A 21,703-nucleotide genomic window follows, 5' to 3' on the forward strand; every position below is an offset into this window, starting at 1 on the left:
TTGACAGGCTGTAACTGGTGGGATGCTGCAAGGATCGGTGCTTGGGCCTCAGCTATTTACAATCTATGTTAATAACTTAGATGAAGGGATCGAATGTAATGTATCCAAGTTTGCTGATGATACAAAGCTAGGTGGGAAAGTAAGCTGTGAGGAGGACACAAAGAGTCTGCAAAGGAATATAGACAGGTTAAATGAATGGGCAAGAAGGAGGCAGATGGAGTATAATGTGGGGAAATGTGAGGTTATTCACTTTGGTCGGAAGAATAGAAAAACAGAATATTTTTTAAATGGTGAGAAACTATTAAATGTTGGTGTTCAGAGGGATTTGGGTGTCCTTGTACACGAAGCACAGAAAGTTAACATGCAGGTCCAGCAAGCAATTAGGAAGGCAAATGACATATTGGCCTTTATTGCAAGGGGGTTGGAGTACAAGAGTAAGGAAATCTTGTTGCAATTGTACAGGCCTTGGTGAAACCACACCTGGAATACTGTGTACAGTTTTGGTCTCCTTACCTAAGAAGGATATACTTGCCTTAGAGGCAGTGCAACAAAGGTTCACTGGATTGATTCTTGGGATGAGAGGGTTTGTCATATGAGGAGTGTTTGGGTGGAATGGGCCTATGGTTTCTGGAGTTTAGAAGAATGAGAGGTGATCTCCTTGAAACATATAAGATTCTGAGAGGGCTTGACAGGGTAGATGCTGAGAGGCTGTTTCCCCTGGCTGGAGAGTCTAGAACTCGGGGGCATAGTCTCAGGATAAGGGGTCGGCCATTTAGGACTGAGATGAGGAGAAATTTCTCAGAGGGTTGTGAATCTTTGGAATTCTCTACCCCAGAGGGCTGTGGATGCTCAGTCGTTGAGTATATTCAAGGCTGAGATCGGTAGATTTTTGAACTCTAGGGGAATCAAGGGATGGGGGGATCGGTCGGTAAAGTGGAGTTGAGGTTGAAGATCAGCCATGATCTCATTGAATGGCGGAGCAGGCTCGATGGGCCGCATGGCCTACACTGGCTCCTATTTCTTACGTTCTTATGTTCTTATATTAGATGGCAATGTTCCTATGTTATATTGTCATTACTTTGCCTGTTTAGCTTGTGGTTCCTGTTGTCCATGTCTTCCAGAAAGAAAGTTGGTTAGTTAGAAAAGATTCTGCCAGTTTTTGCCTGTTGTGAACCAGCAGCGGCAACAACAACAACAACTTGCATCTCTCTAACACCTTTAAGGCCGAAACAACATCCTGAGGCGCTTTGCAGAGACATATGGGAAAAAAGCATTTTAAAAAAAATTATTTCTCTGGATGTGGGTGTCGGTGGCAAGGCCGTCATCTATTGCCCATCCCTAGTTGCCCTTGAGAAGGTGGTGGTGGGCCCTTCTCCTTGACGCTGCAGTCCGTGTGGCGAAGGTTCTCCCACAGTGCTCTTAGGTCGGGTGTTCAAGGATTTTGACCCAGCGACGATAAAGGAACGGTGATATATGTCCAAGTCGGGATGGTGTGAGACTTGGAGGGCAAACTTGAAGTGATGGTGTTCCCACGCATCTGCTGTCCTTATCCTTCTAGGTGGCAGCGGTCGCGGGTTTGGGAGGTTCTGCCGAAGAGGCCTTGGTGAGTAGCTGTATTGCACCCTGTAGATAGTACAATGCCTAAAAACAGATGATCTCATTGCTGTTCGTGGGATCTTGCTGTGCGCAAATTGGCTGCCGCGTTTCCTACATTACAACAATGACCGCACTTCATTGGCTGTAAAGCACTTTGGGACATCCTGGGGTCATGAAAGGTGATGTAAAAATGCAAGTTCTTTATTTCTTGCGGCTGATTTAGGCAAAATAGAGAAATCCCTGCTCGTCCTTCCAGCAGGAGGTTGCATGGAGATGAAAATAGTGATCTGGGGAAAAATTTTAAAAAAAGCAATGCACATTTTAAAATATGGGGTCACTTTAATTGACCAGGTCACACAGTGGCATGCTGCCAACATCTGAGCTGAAAGAGGATGGGTGGAGGTTAGCAGCTACTGGGAAAGGACAAAAGAGTAGGAAAAGCAGGAAATAACAAGTTAAACAGCAATGTCGTGGGAACACCATCATCTCCAAGTTCCTCTTCAAGTCGCACACCATCCTGACTTGGACGTTTATCACCCGCCATTCCTTCATCATCGTTGGGTCAATATCCTGGAATTTCCTACCAACGCCAATGTGGGAGCACCATCAGCACAAGGACAGCAGCAATTAAAGGAGATGGGTCACCATCACCTTCTTAGGACAACTAAAAAGGACAACTACAAATATGGCTTTGCCAGTACCACGCACATCCCGAGAACAAATAAAAACAAAAAATGTTATGAGTTTGTATTATTCAAAAATGAAATGTAATTTCCGAGAACTTTCTGCATCTCTGCCTCATGTTTAGGATTTCAACATGAAAATTTCAGTGTGTAAGAAAGAATTGGTTTCTTACCCTAGGTGTCCTGTGTTAACAATAGTTCAAACTGCAGAACTTCAAGAACAAGACTCTGTCAACCGAGTCACAGAATGTAATGAAATTCTTTTGAAAACCTTCCCACTGAAAAATCTTGTTATGTGAAATCCACTTGGTTGGTCACTTCTCCTTTTAAAAGGTCGTGGGTTCAACTTCCACTCCAGACACTTGAACACAAAATCCAGGCTGACACTCCAGTGCAGTACTGAGGGAGTGCTGCACTGCTGGAGGTGCCGTCTTTTGAATGAGACGTTAAACCGAGGCCCCGTCTGCCCTCTCAGGTAAAAGATCCCATGGCACTATTTCGAAGAAGAGCAGGGGAGTTGTCCCCGATGTCCTGGCCAATATTTATCCCTCAACCAACATCATAAAAACAGATGTTACCTGGTCATTATCACATTGCTGTTTGTGGGATCTTGCTGTGCGCAAATTGGCTGCCGCTTTTCCTACATTATAACAGTGACTACACTTCAAAAGTACTTACTTAGCTGTAAAGCACTTTGGGTCGTCCTGAGGTCCTGAAACATGCTATATAAATGCAAGTCTTTCTTTCTATCTTTCTTTTTCATGCTTTAATGCTCCTTTCTTCTGAGAGAAGGTCCAGTTTCTCTTTTGTTGTTAGATGCTTGCAGTGGTGTTTCTCTGCACACGATGGTGCCTTGGTGTGGAGCTCTGAAGTTGCAGAGAGCAGTGACGTCAGACACCCAGGAATCGTTTGGCCATCTGTCCTCTCAACCACAGGTGGTTTGAGCCCCAGAGAGTCCAGGTGACTAGAGTCACCCGAGGGTTGTGAATCTTTGGAATTCTCTACTGAAGATGCTCAGTCGTTGAGTATATTCAAGACTGAGATCAATAGATTTTTGGACACTAAGGGAATCAAGAGATATGGGGATCGGGCGGGAAAGTGGAGTTGAGGTAAAAGATCAGCCATGATCTTATTGAATGGTGGAGCAGATTCGAGGGGCTGGGTGGCCTATTCCTGCTCCTATTCCTTATGTTCTTATTTCTTATATTCTGTGGATTTTGAAATTAATTTTTTGCCCTTTTTTTCCTCTCACTTAAAAGGTTCCTCCAAAACCAAATATAATTTCAAGGCTGAGACAGTCGGGAGGTGGCTTAGCCTCAGGTATCTCCCAATATACCGCTGAGTGAGCCACCATAAGGTACATGGAGCAGCCCAGGGTAACACCTCTGATTTATCCACCACTCTTCTGGGGAAATACCTAACATCCACTTGGTGCCTCCTCCTCATGGTGGAACCAAGATTAGGAACTCACTACAGAGCAATTCACAAATCCATGTCATTGCTCTAGGGCACAGTGTGTTGAGGCACCAATTTGCAATCTCGTTCATGCCAACTATTGATATTTTTGAATGTTTTCGTTTGAAGCACTAATGACATATTCAGGAAACTGGCTGGATGGAAATAATGAGGGTAAAGTGTGTATTGGTGGTGATGGAACATTTCAAGCTGTGACCATTAGCAACCTTGTCATTCCAGCCATGCATGTAAATTCCAATCACTTGCAACATCTCTTCCAGCCAATGGTTATGACTAATTGGGAGATTTCTTCATGGTCACTGGGTCAAAATCCTGGAGCTTCCTACCTATCAGCACTGTGGGAGCATCTTCACCACACGGACTGCAGGGGTTCAAGAAGGCGGCTCACCACCACCTTCTCAAGGGGCAACTAGGGATGGGCAATAAATGCCGGCCTTGCCAGCGACGCCCACATCCCGAGAAAGAATGTAAAAAAACAATATCTGTCTTTTATTTTTTGTGATTTCAGATTGGGTGAATCCAATTTTAAAATAGCTTCAGCTTGTTGAGTGGGCTTGGGACGCTCCCTCTGTTCTTTGGACAGTTTGAGGCATGGGCCTCGATATAGGCGGGGAGGATGCGGGGGGAGTGCGGGTGTGGGGGGAAAATCCGGCAAGGCCTGGGACGTGGAGACCCTGCCGTTAAAATGATTTAAATAAAAGTACGCGGACTCCCGCCCGACTGCCTCGATGCGGGGGAAGGGAGGGGGAGCCCAGTGCAAGGGAGGCCCGAGACTTCCTTGTGAGGTCCTGAGGAGCACTCCTGGCCCACAAGGAAAGCTGAAAAATAAATTTGAAACTGATATTCTGGGCCTATCCCGGCAGGCTTAGCCTGATGGGGGAGCTGACACTGCCCCCCACCACACTCCCCTCCCCCGCTCCCTCCCCTCCTCCGCTCAGGCCTCCAGTACAAATTGCAGATCAGGTCCTGACCACATCATTGCATATTTAAAACAGGACCCCGCTGCTTTCCCATAGGTCTCCCGTTCGCCTGCTCAGGAGAGCAGATTAATATGGGGATTGGAGGGGGTAACTGGTTCCTGTTATTTTAACTGCCCCCCCTCCCCCCGAAACACACCAGCTTCTGCCGGGGGGGGGGAGCAAAGTTAAAATCGGGCCCATGGTGACCAATACATGTTACTGGTTGTCTGCAATTTTCCTCAGTGGGAAACATCTGTCCTAAATGCATTTCTTTCATTGTTTCAAAGCCTTTGATCAGAAACTAATTAAGTCAAAAGTTTGCTTGCTGGCTGGGATAGATTGTTTGAAAAGTTGTGGATTGACGGACAGTGGAATAGACGATTCTAATCTCTTCAAATACCGAGCCATTAACAGAAATGAACGGAGGAAGCAGCTCTCTCCAAATATTACTGTTTCACCTCGTAAGGGGTGAGATCTATTAAACTCTCTGGCTTTGAAATTCTGCACGGCGAATTGGGTCAGATTTGCGCCAGAGAAGCAGGACTAGCACCCACTAATGCTCTGCACTGCTGATCTCACCAGAGTTTCCTGGGTTGGCTTATTGAAATATCCATCAGCAGTTCTCCTGTGTAAAATGGGAGTACTGCTCTGGGGGTGTTTGGAAATTAGAGTCCAGCCATTAAAATGCCAAGCCTGGCTGAAAATCGCAACAGCACCAGGCTGGGGGGAGCAGCAGGTAAGTTGGAAAGTGCTTTGCTCGCTGAGGTGGTTGAAATGAGCGGTTTGTCACTTTGCAAAAATGTCTTCCACCTGAGGATTGGGCAGAGGCAGCTGAAGAAGGGTGAAGGTTATTTCACTGAGGTGCAAAAGAGGAGCACACGACTTCAATGAGACCGATTTCCAAATCCTTCTCAAGGAGGCTCAGCAGCGAGGGGGTCTCCACAGGAAGATGCCACAAGAAAATGTGTCTCATGCCAGGTGGAGGGAGGTGGCACTGGCACTGAGTGCCAGCTCTCCCACCACTGGAACAGCAGATCAGTGCCACGAGAGGTTCAGCGACCTGACAAAGGCAGGCAATGTAACATGCCAGCCACTCTCCCTTTTCTTTCTTGGGCATCTTGGGCACCAATACACTCCTCACCCTCTAAACTAACAGCTGCACAACTAACCTTTCACATCGCACTCTGGTTGTGGGGAAGTTGCGGGATATTATCTTAGGACCTTACAGTATGTGTTGCCATCGTCCCTAACACGCAGAACCTGAACACTCCTTCCTCCACTTCGGCAAGGTGATAGCACCAGATCTCTTATATTAGTTGTCCGATGTCACACGGGAGACGGTCATCAATTGATAGATAGATTCTCTCAATCTTGTTGCAGGAGAAACTTGTGCACAATGCCGGCGGGAATCAGAGCGCCTGAGGGGGGGCATCCCCGATATTAAAGGCCTCACCCTCCATGAGAAGCAGGCCATGTAGCTGCACTGCGGCGATAGTAAGATCGGTGACACAGTGCTGGTGCAAGGTTAGTGAGTGCCCACCCACACATTTCTGGCAGCACATTGCCGCACTCTTCTCTGTCTCCTTAGTCCCAAAGCTCAGCTATTCTTAGCTTGTACCCTCCTTTCCTAGAGGTCTATCACAGTTACTGGGGGGGGGGGGGGCAGTGGATGAGGAAGAGAACGAAGATGATGATGAAGAGGAGGAGAGAAGGACAATCGTACTCGTCGACTAGGGTGATGATGATGATGATGATGAGGGACAGGATGTTCTGCCTACTCATGAGCTCCAAGACCTAGAACCTGCCCGATGTCTCTCGGGCACAACCTCCTGCACCTCACCCCTGCCTCGCTTGCTTTCTCATTCCCATGCACCATCTCAGATACTTTAACCCAAGGAGGAATTAGATTTTGTTGGTGAGGATGTGGAACTTGGTGATTCACAGTACATGAAGGAGCCAGAAAAATGGGGATTGGGTGAGGTTGTGCCCCATTCCCAGCGGAGGCCGAGGAGAAACTTACCCCAGTTTCAGAGTCATGAGAGCGAGATCTCATTTGCAGGGCTATGGGGAAAGAACGAGGGAGCGGGACTAATTGGATTGCTCTTTCAAAGAGCCAGCACAGGTACGATGGGCCGCATGGCCTCCTCCATGTGCTGTAAGATTCTATGATCTCATCGGCGTTTGACTGAGAAGAAGAATGTTTGAGAAACATCAAATCTCCACTCCTCCTCTGAGGTCAATCTCCGAGGACGTGCGGCAAGCAACAGATGTGACTCCAGAGTCCACAGCCCTCATTTGCGGCAACACCAAGGGAGCTTTGTCTTTGTTGGTTGAATCAATGGTGTGCGGCTGCTTCATTGGAACCTGCAGCGGCCCCCATTGCAGGGAGGGTGCAATTACAGCATGATAGCTTCCATTATAATGTGGACGTAGGAATTTATAATAGCAAATAACAGGAAGAGCATGCAGAGTTTTAATATATTTTAGATATAATATCTATTGTTATTTGTCTACAGTTAGTTCCTCCTTTGTAGTTCCTGAAAAATCTGATTTCTAACTTTGGCAACTTTCTTCTTCAGAAATGGCTGCACTATTTAATAACTGTTATTTCTTTATCTCTGAATAAAGCATCCAGCCATCATTTTAAAGTGTACCTGCACTTTCTTTCGACCTTTATTTTCTGTGGATAAAATGAATTAAACTGTAAGTGGGAAAGAGTTGATATCAATAGTAATAGTTCTAAAGGAGGTAGTAGCTCTGACCAGTGGAGTGTCAGTGCATGGGGGTGACACCAAATTGAGGAGCAAAGCAAATGTTTTAAGACTCAGTGGGTAGCACTCTCACCTCTGAGTTAGAAGGTTGTGGGTTCAAGTCCCACTCCAGAGACTTGAGCACATAATCTAGGCTGACACTCCAGTGCAAGTACTGAGGGAGTGCTGCATTGTCGGAGGTGCCGTCTTTCCGATATGTTAATCCGAGTCCCCGTCTTCCCTCTCGGGTGGACCGTAAAAGATCCCGAGGCACTATTTCGAAGGAGAGCAGGGGAGTTCTCTCCGGTGTCCTGGCCAATATTTATCTTTCAACCAAAACCTAAAAACAGATTATCACAGCGCTGATTGTGGGATCTTGCTGTGCCCAAATTGGCTGCCGCGTTTCCTATATTACAACTGTTGACTACACTTCAAGAGGTTCAATGGCTGTAAAGGGCTTTGGGACGACCTGAGGTCATGAAAGGTGCTATAGAAATGCAAGTCTTTCTTTCTTTCCACACTTAATGAACTTCATGCAGTAACCAACATTATTGCTCCCCAATGATAGCAATGATTTTATTTTTCTATTGGTTTCTGCTTCTCTGGCTCCACCTGCTGTTAGCACCAGGTTTAGCACCCAAAGCACGATGCCTGGGTCAGGGCACATTCGTGAAACTGTCTCCAGCTGAGAGAATCCTTCTTGGTTGATTTCCACTGCGCCTGTGACACCTAATTCACAAGGATGTCCTTAATCGGACTGTTACGCTCAGCAGTTTGAAAGGGCAGAGTTCGGCCAAAGTGCAGCTGTCTCCATATTAGTGATTCAGTATAAAATCCAAGTCTCTGCAAACATGGCATTCATTGTTTCATCGTTGAAAAAATTGCTGCATTAAACTAAAATTGTACTCTGAACTGCCCCAGTGACCCATTGGTAGTGAGTGGGACTGAGTCAAACAGACCAGGAAGGTCCAGCTTCAAACCATGCTCTGTCAGAACAGTGTTGGGGCTGTGAGAGTTGGCCTCAGGATTCATGTGACAGGAATGGGAGGAAGTCAGCCAGTGTTCCTGCTCCTTATCGCTATCCGAGTTGGAAGTGGCCTTGTGTGGACATCAGGTGAAGGTGGTAGCAATGTGAATTTTCTAATGATATAGTCCACGGCTGCAGTCCTGGGCTTATTGTCCAGAATGAATTCTTGGATGTTAAACACTTGCTGTTTATTAAAGATTAGATATTATATAGTCACGGCCAAAACCGAGATTGCAAAGGACGCTTTGCCTCAGCAGAGAGACACGCGTTACAGTCGGGCGAGCTCAACCCTCCCTTCTTCATCTCCCAACCCATGGCCATGATGTTACCTCATTTATACAGTTTGGAGCTGCACTACTCCAAAGGCATCTGCGTTCCATAACCCTTTAGCCATTCTCGGTACCAGTCCCTATCACGATGTTCCTGGGCCTCCTTAATATGTTTGGGTTAGCAAGGCATAAAAAGAGAACTGAGTCTCCAGATGTTGTGATAAAGCGAATCTAAATGTAAACATGTGCAGCTGGCCTTAGAGAATGTTGTCGTAACCACTTTCTACAGATACACTGTCAGCCATTTTTGCAGTCTTTTAATTTTAGCTGTTTTTAAACTACAGAAATGATCTAAAAATGGAATATAGTATAGAATGTAAGTAATTCTTAACTATTTGTCAATCTTAATCTCCACACAAAGGCAATTTTGAGCTTGATTGTGATGGCTCCCCTAGTCAAAGAGCCCTCTGCTGCCTCAGCTCCCATATGAAGATTGGGTGAGGTACCAGGGGGCTGGTAGTAGCTATGAGGAGGCATTGCTCAATATGAACCACAACCTTTGAGAAAGAAAATATAATGGTCTTGACAAAAGAACCGGGGGGAGGGGAGGAGAATTTTTTTTGCACTATGGGGAAAGAGCAGAGGAGTGGGACTAATTGGATAGCTCTTTCAAAGAGCTGGCACAGGCACGATGGGCCAAATGGTCTCCTTCTTAGACTCATAGAATGATACAGCACAAAAGGAGGCTATTCAGCCCATTGTGCCTGTGCTGGTTCTTTGAAAGAGCCCTGTAAATTTTTCCTTTTCAAGTATTTATCCAATTTCCCTTTTGAAAGTTACTATTAAATCTGCTTCCACCACCCTTTCAGGCAGGGCATTCCAGATCATAACAACTCATAACGTAATTTCTTTTCCCTCGCGTAACCTCTGGTTCTTTTGTCAATCACCGTAAATCTGTGTCCTCTGGTTACCGACCCTCCTGCCACTGGAAACCGTTTCTCCTTGTTTACTCTAGCAAAACCCTTCATGATTTTGAACACCTCAGTCAAATCTCCCCTTAACCTTCTCTGCTCTAAGACGAACAACCCCAGATTCTCTAATCTCTCCATGTAACTGGTGTCTTTCATCCCTGGTACCATTCCAGCAAATCTCCTGTGCATCCACTCTAAGGCCTTGACATCCTTCCTAAAGTGTGGTGCCCAGAATTGGACACAATACTCCAGCTGGGGCCTAACCAGTGATTTAAGAACATAAGAAATAGGATCAGGAGTAGGCCATTCGGCATCTCGAGCCTGCTCCACCATTCAATAAGATCATGGCTGATCTTCGACCTCAACTCCACTTTCCCACCCGATCTCCCCATCCCTTGATTCCCTTAGACTCCAAAAATCTATCCATCTCAGTCTTTAATATACTCAACAACTGAGCATCCACAGCCCACTGGGGTAGAGAATTCTAAAGATTCACAACCCTCTGAGTGAAGAAATTCCTCCTCATCTCAGTCCTAAATGTCCGACCCCTTATCCTGAGACTATGCCCCCTAGTTCTAGACTCTCCAGCGGGGGGAAACAGCCTCTCAGCATCTACCCTGTCAAGCCCTCTCAGAATCTTATATGTTTCAATGAGATCACCTCTCATTCTTCTAAACTCCAGAGAGTATAGGCCCATTTTACTTAATCTCTCATCATAGGACAACCCTCTCATCCCAGGAATCAATCTATTATTTGTTTGGATGCATCTCCCAATACCGTGTTTTACGATTGAAGTGCTACAAGATGAAAGAAGGCACGCCAGGGAGATTAGCGTGCACCGTATCTGCCATTGTGGAACTAACTATATTTGCAGGTCTTAGCACACTTATCTGCCAATGACTGAGAATATTTGCCTCCATTTGCTCTGGGTAACCCAAGGAGCTTTTGCATCTACTGCAGGGGCATCTGCAGCCAACTGCAACCAGTGGCATTCAAGGTCACTGTGGTCCTCAACTCTATGTCCCCAGGTTCATTCCATGCTAGCCCTGCAGTATCAGCGAGTGTGCTGCTCTCTCATGAATCAAACAGGAGATTGATGAACCGGTCAGCATGATCAGCACTTCAATTTGCTTTGCCACTGAAGGGCAGAGGAGCAGGACACAGCCGCCCAATGTCACTGCACGGCAGTACTTACCAAAGCACCAAAGGTCAATGATGGCAGCCCTGTGAGCATCTGGCCAGTACGAACATAGGAACAGGAGTGGGCCATTCAGCCCCTCGAGCCTGCTCAGCCATTCAATCAGATCATGGCTGATCTGCACCTCAATGCCATTAATCCGCCTTTGCTCCATAACCCTTGATACCCTTACTTAACAAAAATCTATCGATCTCATTATGGAAAGCTCCGATTGTCCCCCAGAATCCACAGCATTTTGGGGGAGCGAGTTCCAGATTTCTACTACCTTATGCGTAAAAAAGTGCATTCTGATTTCATCCCTGAATGTCCTGGCTCTAATTTTAAGATTATGTCCCCTTGTTCTGGATTCCCCCACCAGAGGAAATAGTTTCTCTGTATCTACCCTATCGAATCCTTTTAACATTTTAAACACAGTAGGTTCCCGTTCCTCCTCTGCCACCAACGTTTGCTCCTTCTCACCATTACTCTGTCCCACCATTTGCTCCTTCTCACCGTTACTCTGTCCCACCATTTGCTCCTTCTCACCGTTACTCTGTCCCACCATTTGCTCCTCCTCACCGTTACTCTGTCCCACCATTTGCTCCTTCTCACCATTACTCTGTCCCACCATTTGCTCCTTCTCACCGTTACTCTGTCCCACCATTTGCTCCTTCTCACTGTTACTCTGTCCCACCATTTGCTCCTTCTCACTGTTACTCTGTCCCACCATTTGCTCCGTCCTACCATTTGCCCCTCCTCACCGTTACTCTGTCCCACCATTTGCTCCTCCTCACCGTTACTCTGCCCCACCATTTGCTCCTCCTCACCGTTACTCTGCCCCACCGCTGCTACTCTCTGAAGCTCACTAACTGCAACCTGCAGGATGTATGTAGCTGTCCTGCTGCTTTGGAGAGATGGACACAGATACACAGATGATCTGTTGTGCTGTCTTGATCTGATCCACTGGCAGTGCTGACAGGCTGCCCTTCTAACAGAGCTTGCATTGCAGCAAACTATGTGCGATGTTTGTATAGTTGTGTGTATGGCTGTTCGAAATGGAGGACAAGACATACCAGAAGGATTGTACTCGCCCTGAACTCTAGTTTCCCACCTTTGCCTACTCCCTCCTCACTCTTATAGGCAAGGATGTCCAATGGTAGCCTTCTCCAGGGGAGTCAAAGTTTGAAATTTCTGAGCCTTTCCCCAGTTCAGGTTTGTTCCCATGCAACAGAGCAAAAATCTTAAGATGTGGTAAGTTGAAGGGACACATACACAGTGATAGGCATGTGTCCAACCTGCGCTCACCCTGTGTGTCAGTAAGTGACCATGCACCATGCAGATTAGTTGTATCACAAGGTTTTATATGTGGAGTTCTTGGAAGATACCGAGGCTTTCAATTGTAAGTTGCAACTTGAATGTGTGCCCTGCTGAAATATGGGTATACATGAGATGAAATGAAAGAACTTAATAGGAATGTACAGGACTGGAAAAGACCATTTGGCCAGTCCCAGTTTGTGGGAAATAGCTTATCCAATGATTCCTGCCATTCCCTCGATCAAATTTTTCTCCAGCCCCCACTCACTCCTGTGATTGTCCATTCCTTATACTCACCAACCTCTGCATAGAGTCCTTAGCTCCAGGGTGTCTCTCACCCTCCCTCTTCTAAGTTTAAGGCTATGCCTTCTCTTCGTAGAATCCGTGGGGTAGAAATTGGGCCTCATTGCACCCATTTTATGGGCGTAAAATGAGCGCATTGAGAGGACCAACATCCTGCGCCCAAAGGACGCCTGAAAAACATCCGACCCGATATTTGGATTGGGCCATTCTTCAGGCATCCCTGGCGGCCGCCTGAAACAAGCATTAGGCCCCTTACAGATGTAAATGAGGGGCCTAATGCCTGTTTTATGTCCCCCTGGCCAGATTGCTTGGTGATTGGCAGGGCAGCTGTCGGGACTGGGGATTCTTCGGTGGCCTCCAATTAAATATAAGTTTAGTTTTAAACAGATAAATCACCGATAGTTTCTGTGGGAACCAGGAGGAGCAGAGATGCTCCCCGACTCTACAGCACTCCTGATTGGCCTCCCCACCTGTTGCTGTTGCACCCCCTCCCAGGACTTACCTCCAGGCCACTGCCAGCGTGGCAAGCAGCCCAACATTCACCCCTCTGGACAAGGGGCGAGTTGCCTGGGAGGGGGCAGGGGTGGGGGGCGACAGGAGTTGGCAGCTTGTCCAAATGAAGCCCACAAGACCCAAGGTCCAGTTTCGGGGCAGCCTCGATATGGGGTTGCCAACCCTCTAGGGTTGGCCTGGAGTCTCCAGGAATTGAAGTTTAATCTCCAGGACACTGTTGTGAGCAAACACCCAGTGAGAAAAATCATAGCAGCAATTAAAAAAAAGTTTTATTTCCCTTTTCTTTGAACACTTTCGCTTATTAGTTATAAAAATATTGGAAAGAAGGCAGTTTGACCGAGAGTCACGAATCATCCAATTGGGTAACAAAGAGTCTGTTCGCCTCCCGATTGGCTGTGGGAAGGTGGAGTTCCGCGGGGATGGACATGTCGGGCGACCAATGGCGGGAGTGTGGGGGCGGGGCGGTTGGATGCAGGAAGTCATGTGATGAAACCTCCAGGACTACGTCCAACCAGAGTTGACGCCCCAATGCATCGGGCTTCCTGGTTGGAGCGCGAGCTGTTGGTATGCTGCAGGCTATGGATCTGAAAACAGGCCGTAACTAATTTCCACCCCAGTGACTGTTGAGCATGCTGGCGTATCTTTACCTTGTCCATAAAGCTGTGCTAGGCCTTGGCATGAGTGGGTAGTAAATATGGAAGAGGTTCTTAGGCAACACTTTGTGGCACAGGGGCATGGGCTGCCACCAGGTTAATGGCACTGATTGGTCCAGGATGTGGTAGCCTTCAGTAGTTGCATAACAGAGGAGAAGTAGTGGCTACAGGAAAAGAGCTCACTCTGTAAGAGGAAACTATTGTGAACATCCTTGGTACTGAGTCCAATGGGGGAGTGGGGTAAACAGAAACTCCAGGTCTTGACCATCGTCTCAATATGGGTTCATATCAAATCCTTTGCTTGCAAAAGTGATTGTGAACTGCACTCAAACACAATCTCTGCACCGTTCACCGTATACTGCATGTTATTACGGAGTTGCAGAAATTGGCATCCACGAGGTTTCACTGGTCCTGTGCTCATCAATTAATGTCAGTGGGGCATCACTTTCAAAGTGCCCTCTCTTCAACTTCTCTTTTCCGTGATTGTTAATTCTTCAAAAAGAAGAAAGAACTTGCATTTATATAGCGACTTTCACCACCCCGGGGTGTTGCAAATCGCTTTGCAGCCAATGAAATACTTTTTATGAAGTATAGTCACTGTAGGAATGGCCAATTTGCGCACAGCCAGATCCCACAAGCAGCAGATAGATAAATGTATGTGACCTTTTCCTTTATTTTCCAAATGCGTGTTAATTCCCCAACTATAGAGAAAATGTAAATTACCATCAATGTAAATGTGTTTAATATTAGTTTGGTGATGTGTTTAATATAAACACATTTGCATTGATGATAATTGATATTTTGTCCAATGCAACCTTTGCTACTGGTCCTTCTTGTACTGGGCGACTTTAATGTGAATGACATGAGTTGGCGTTCGGCTCAAACAGTTGGGATTGCCTTTTGCAGGTTTATGAGTTTAATGTGGACGTGGTTCAAGAGGTCAAGGCTCCAGGCCCTGCTGACCTCGGTTCTTTCAGCAGGCTGAATGATCGGATGGAGATGTCAGAAATAATTACTCAGGACGGCTCAGAGGCCAGGATCATCCAACTGTTTTCACGAGAGCTGCCCGGCTCAGCAGGATTCACTCCACACTTTTTAAAGAGACAGGCTGGGAAAATAAAGAGAAAGAATTGCATTTCTATAGCCCCTTACACAACTTCAGGACATCCCAAAGCACTTTACAGCCAATGCAGCTGATATCCCACAAAGAGCAATGAGATAATGACTCGTTAATTGGTTTTGACGGTGTTGATTGAGGGATAAGTGTTAAAAGACAAAAGACTCACAATCTCAGGACGTCCCAAAGCGCCTTACAGTCAATGAAGTATTTTTGAAGACTAGTCACTGTTGTAATGTAGGAAACGCGGCAGCCAATTTGCGCACAGCAAGATCCCACAAACAGCAATAAGATAATGGCCAGATAATCTGTTTTAGTGATGTTGGTCGAGGGATGAATGTTGGCCAGGACACCGGGGAGAACTTCTCTGCTCTTCTTTGAAATAGTACCATGGGATCTTTTACGTCCACCTGAAAGGGCAGACAGGGCCTCAGTTTAATATCTCATCCTATAGACAGCACGCCCTCAGTACTGCACTGGGATGTCAGCCTAGATTATGTACTCAAGTCCCTGGAGTGGGGTTTGAACCCACCACCTTTCAGACTGAGAGGGCTACCACTGAGCCACGGCCGATTCATATAAGAGTTAAATTCTAAAAATAAATTGATTTAAATAAGTTATTATTCTGAAAAACAGAATTCTTCAGTTTTTGTCCGATACGCTCGTGATTCAATTTGTAGAGGAGGGTTCTCAGTCGTCATCATGCTTCGGAACTTGATAACCTTATAAAACAAGAGGCTCTCGAGTTTCACTTTGTAGCAAAAATGTACCAAATTCTTGATGGATTAGGGGACAAAACAATGGAGAATGTGCAACAGGACTGGGCATTCCACACACCCCTTGACTGGAAAACCATCTGGCCTGATGCCTGTGTTGTCTCTCTCAGTGTGAGCACGAATTTAAAACCCTTCACAGATTTTCTTTCACCTCTTCCATTGTTTGCATAAAATAGGCCGTCCTGCAGACGACAAATTCCTTATGTGTTGGGCGGGGGAGGGGAAGGCAGGGGGCACTCTTTCCGTATTACTGGCCGTCTCCTAAACCTGTAAGATGGTGATGGGCACGTCTTGTTCCATTAAGTAGACTCTGGTTGTGCTGTCTCTCAGTTCTCCTGCCCGAACGGATCACGTTACCAAATGCTGCCCACCGTTTTTTCAGATTAATACTCCCGGCCTGAAAATACAATATCAATTTAGAGGTGTAAATGCAGAGCTCAGTGGGTGTAGCCATTGGTTAGCTGAGCCACTCTGCATAACGGCCTTCAGGGAATCAGCGATTGTCCCTCCTATTGTGAAATAGCATTGAAAAAAGATCTAGGGTCAGACCTGTTAGGGTGGCTACAGGGCTGGGCTCGGCCAGGTCAGAAGAATGGAAGAGTATCCAACCAAGGCATTGAAAGATGCACAGTGTTTGTGTAATAATTGTTGTCTCTCTTTTACATAATAGGTTAACCTTTGGCTTTCTCTATCATAAATGCACCCATTACCAGCTAGTAAGTGTTTACAACTAGTTATGATCTGAATTGTTAATGAACAGTTATGCATCGATTACCTTGTTCACATGAGGCCTTGTAAGATGTAGTGTCTCTGAAAGATCACTTTTCCTCACTAATTTCCTTCCATCCCCTTCTCTTCTGCAAGAGTTGACTCATTGCTGAGGTGTGGGTCCAAGGGTGAACTCCAGGACCTTGCCCGAGTAACCATTGTTCAGAGATTAGCCTGACCAGGAATATCGTCAGGCTATTTGATTGTGGGAGGCATTACATCCTCAAACAATGCACACCACCACCAAGGGTTGCTGGTCAGTAGTCAGGAGTGGGAACCCAGGTGCATTTTTCTCTCCTTAACCCAGGAGCACTCTGGCCAATTCTATTCTGCTGCAACCACTTGACTGAGATCAGCTAATTCAGGACAGAACAGGGATCGAACCTGAGACCTTCCTGCTCTTTGTGGCTCAGCTAACCAATGGCTACACCCACTGAGCTCTGCATTTACACTTCCCCTTTCCTCTTTTTTTTGATCTTTCTATCCCTACCTCTAGGGGGACTACAGTAAACATCAGCTCTAGGTGTTAGCTGTGGTTTAGTGAGTAACACTCTTGCTTTTGAGTCAAGAAGGTTGTAGGTTCAAGTCCCACTCCAAAAACTTAAGTACGAAATCTCGGCTAACACACTAGTGTAGTACTGAGGGAGTGCTACACTGTTGGAGGTGCTGTCTTTTGGATGAGATGTTAAACCAAGGCCCCGTCAGCCCTCTCAGGTGGACTTAAAAAAAAAACCATGATACTATTTCAAAAAAGGGCGGGGAGTTCTCCTGGCTAATAATTATCCCTCACCCAATATCACTAAAAACAGATTATCCGGTCATTATCACATTGCTGTTTGTGGGACCTTGCTGTGCGCAAATTGGCTGCCGCGTTGCCTACATTACAACAGTGACTACACTCTAAAAGTAGTTCATTGGCTGTAAAGCACTTTGGCATGTCCTGAGGTCTTGAAAAGCGCTATTTAAATGCAAGCTCCTTCTTTTCTTTTTTCTCAGTTTGTTTTTTTGAAGCTGTTTGTCGGCTTTTCCGAGTTTTATAGGTCGATATTTGTGTGCTCTGCTCACCGCCCCACAATACATCTCACTTCCCCACTCCCCATAACTGCTCCGACACCAGCTCTCAAATGTCACACAATCAACACCTCCCTCTCAAACACCACATCCTCTCCCTTGCCAGCATCACACAATTTCCATTTCTTTATTGAACTCTGTGGGCCGGTGCAACGCAATGAGAGATCCACTGGTATAAATAAAAGGTCTCCCTTTCTAATGAACATGAACCCTGAACGTAGACAGTATTCCTCACTTTAGCCTTGGTTTCAAGTTCCACTCCAGAGACTGGAGCACATAACCTAGGCTGATACGCCAGTGCAGTGCTGAGGGAGAGCTGCAATGCCGGAGGTGTCGTCTTTCGGGTGAGACATTGAACTAAAGCCCCATCTGCCTTCTCAGGTGGATGTAAAAGAATTCCATAATGCAAATTCAAAGAAGAGCAGGGGAGGTCTCCTGGTGTCCTGGCCAATTTCTGTCTTTCAACCAACATCACGAGACAGATGGGATAGAAATTGGTACCTTTCGCTCCCATTTTTTCGAGCCCAATCTGCACAGGCATTGGTCAGACTGCTAAATTCGTGGGGACTATTTTTTTAGGCATCCTGGGCGAACGCTTAAAACAGGCGTTAGGGGGCTTAAATATAATTAGGGGCCTAGCCACTTGTCAAATTTGTTCCTGATGAGTGGGGCAGGCAGGCGTCTGCCACCTAAACTAAAGGTGAGTTTCATTTAAATTTTTTTAATAATCTAAATTTTCTGTGGAGCCAGGAGGAGCTCCCCCCTCCCCCGACTCCACAGTCCTGGCGATCACCGCCCTCTCCTCGCTGCCCGGTCCAACCCCGCTTCCCAGAACTTACCTGAGGGCCGCTCATCTTTTCTGGTGGGGCCAGCTGCCTGTGGAGGGGCGACAGGGGTCTGCAGCTCACCCCTTGATGAGACCTGAGGCCCTCCGTTCGTGGTGCCTACTATTCGCGCAGTGCCCGGTCTGGGCCCGTTGGTCAATTGATCTCATTGCTGTTTGTGGGATCTTGCTGTGCGCAAATTGGCTGCCGTGTTTCCTACATTACAACAGTGACCACACCTCAAAAGTACTTCATTGGCTGTAAAGGACTTTGGGACGTCCTGTAGTCTAAATGGGGTAGAGGAGCAGAGGGATCCGGGGTTACAGATACACAAATCACTAAAGGTGGTGACGCAGGTTAATAAGGCCATAAAAAAAGCAAAGCACTGGAGTTCATTGCTAGAGGGATAGATTTGAAAAGCAGAGAAGTTCTGTTAAACTTGTATAGAATCTTGGTTAGACCACACTTGGAGTTCTGTGCACAGTTCATCTCTATATTATTAAAGGGATATGGAGGCACTGGAGAAGGTGCAAAAAAGATTTACTAGGATGAGACCAGAACTGAGAGGTTATACCTATCAGGAAAGATTGAACAGGCTGGGGCTCTTTTCTCTAGACCAAGAGGTGTCCTGACAGAGGTCTTCAAGATAATGAAAAGGTTCGATAGGGTAGACGTAGAGATGTTTCCACTTGCAGGAGAGACCAGAACTAGGGGCCATAAATATAAGATCGTCACAAACAAATTCAATAGGGAATTCAGGAGAAACTTCTTTCTGCAGAGAGTGGATGGAATGCGGAAGGTGGAACGAGGAGCAGTTGAGGCAAATGGCATAGATGCATGTAAGGTGAACACATGAGGGAGAAAGCAATAGAAGGGTTGAAAGGGTGAGATGGAGCAGGGATGGCGGATGGTGTGGAGCATAAACACCAGCATGGCCCAGTTGGGCCGAATGGCCTGTTTCTGTGCTGTACATTCCATGCCACAGAAATGCAAATTCTTCCTTCAAGGAGGAGAAAGGGGCCAGAAAATACACAACAACAACAACAATGAATAATTAATCAACAATTAATGAATTAAAAACAAAACCAACACTCACCCAACTTCATCGTGCAGAGGTGATGGAACATCTGCACAAGTCCAAAAGTTGTCCGCGATGATCCACAAGGTTCCAACCCCGCCCCCTCGGCCCTCACGTGGCCGGGTGACGTCACCCTCTCTCTGACGTCAGCCGCCGGCCCCGCCCCCTTTTGAAGAGGCACTTCCCGGTCCCGGCTCCTTTGCGCAATCCGCTGCTCTGCTTTCTCTTCAGCACCATGTCGTCCGGCCCCACTTACAACGAGGAGAAGGGCTCGTCCCTGGGGGAGCCCGAATACGGACACGACCCGGCCAGCGGCGGCATCTTCTCCAGCGACTACAAACGGTAACTGGCAAACAACAGAGAAAAAAAAAAATTAAATAAATAGGGATAATTAAGAGGGAGGGATGGTGGGCTCGGGGTGGGTGGGGGGGGTGGGCATCTCCATCGCAGGGAGAAGGTTTTATTCTTATTGCATTCAATTAAATGCAGATTTTAAATGGAAATGCAAAGACTATTGACGGGAACGCAGCTCCCGGGGTTGCAAAGGGGACCGGTGGTTGGGAAGAGATGCCGAGCAAAGATGGAGAGGGATTAAGGGTGGGGGGGGGGGGGGGGGAGAGAGGCAGCATTGGGTGAGGCAAGGGACGTCTGGGTTCACAGCCTCCCCACCCCCCCTGGGGGTCTTTGTCCCCCACCGGGTAAGTCTCAGGAGAAGGAGGACTAGCAAATCCCATGGGATGCAGGATGACTGTAGCGGTCCGATTGCCCTGCAGATTCCCAATCTAGAGCCGGAGGAGAGGACGGGCGGCGGGGGGGGGGATGCAATGGATGTTCGGAGCCCATCAAACGCCCATGGTGGGTGTGTGTGTGACGGGAGGACGGTGTATTCAAAACTCCGCTCCCCTGCTTAAGGTCGTGCTGAGATTTGGAAATCAGGGTGGTGAAGGTTTCAGTTGCAAGGTTTGGACCAGGGGATGGTCCACAAACAGCAGACAGAATCTACCTGAAGGTTAGTGTATGAGGAAGGCCAGAGAGTCCCGTAAATAACATCTTTTTCGTGTCCTTAGCTTCTTGGCTGAGTGCCACTTCCTACAAATAGCGATCCTGCAGCTTAATATAGCAGATGGTTCTTGTTTATTGGGTGTTGCAATGGTATGGGATTGAATTGAAGTTCCTGTTAATACATGACTTGCATTTAATTCACATAATCCCTTGCATACAGGGCCCTGTGTGTGCTGACCACTACTGTCAGTCTTGTATCAATAATAGCACCCACTCCTCTCCTGTTACCATTGATGTTTCCACAGACAATAGGCACTGCACAGCTCCTGGTACAAGTGACCATTATTCGTGTGTCTGCCCCGACAGGGAATGTTGGCGGGCTGTTCAACCATGGGCATCACACTCAAGCCCAGTCCCGTTCTCATCTTGCGTCCACCCTTTCCAGCAGGATAACCACTAGGAGTGGGAAATCTGGCTGATTTCCAATTGTGGCCTGCCTACCACTTCCCCAGCTGAGGTCAACGAACTCTGCACAAATCGAGAGCCAAGCGTAATCTATGTGGCACAGTTACTCACTGGATCAACTTGCTGTGCCTTTGGGAGAGCTGATTAAACCCTATCTGTTGTGACTATCTGTCCGACCCATACAGAGACCATTGTCTTTTGTTACCACCTGCCATCAGTCTCCTATAGTGACCCTTTAGTCCGTGGCAGTCACCGATTGTTCATCCCTTATAGGGAGACCCCATCTGTGGTAGCCGTCTGTCAAGGAAGATAACAACAACTTGCATTTATACAGCACCTTTAACATTGAAAAATGTCCCCAGGTGCTTCACGGAGATAGTGATAAATAAACGCCATGCCAAATAAGGAGAGGTGGCTAAAAACCTGGTCAGGGAGGTGGGATTTAAGGAGGATCTTGGAGATGGGTGGGTTTAGACAGGTAATTCCAGAGTGTGGGTCCCAACCAGCTGAAGGAATGACCGTCAGTGGTGGGGCAAAGGGAGTGAGGGAATACACAAAAGGCCAGAGTCGAAGGATTGGAGAGTTTGCGGGGTGGATTGTAGGACTGGAGAAAGTTACAGAGATAGGGAGGGGCGATGAAGGGATTTAAATACACAGATGTGAATTTTAAATTTGAGGCGTTGGGGGACCAGGAACTAAGATAGGTCAATGAGGGAAAAGTTGGTAGGTGAGTAGAACTTGTTGCAGGATAGAATATGGACAGCAGAGTTTTGGATGGAGCGAGGAGGCCAGCCAGGAGAACATTGGAATCGTCAAGCCTGGAAGTGGCAAAGGCATGGATGAGGGTTTCAGCAGCAGATGGGCTGAGTTAAGAGTGGTGGCAGGTGATGTTATGGAGGTGGAAGTAGGCA

At 47.0% G+C, this 21,703-nt stretch overlaps 1 long non-coding RNA gene across 1 annotated transcript; it reads right to left on the minus strand.

The window, feature by feature from the left end:
• Positions 1-14,589: 14,589 nt before the first annotated feature.
• On the minus strand, positions 14,590-19,424 carry LOC137304652 (uncharacterized). Its single transcript, XR_010958600.1, has 2 exons — positions 19,344-19,424; positions 14,590-14,799 (listed from the first exon to the last, which is right to left on the minus strand). It is a non-coding gene; the product is annotated as an uncharacterized lncRNA (long non-coding RNA).
• Between the last annotated feature and the right edge of the window lie 2,279 nt (positions 19,425-21,703).

This window comes from Heptranchias perlo, chromosome 38 (assembly GCF_035084215.1).
Source record: "Heptranchias perlo isolate sHepPer1 chromosome 38, sHepPer1.hap1, whole genome shotgun sequence".
NCBI classification, from domain to species: Eukaryota; Metazoa; Chordata; class Chondrichthyes; order Hexanchiformes; family Hexanchidae; genus Heptranchias; species Heptranchias perlo.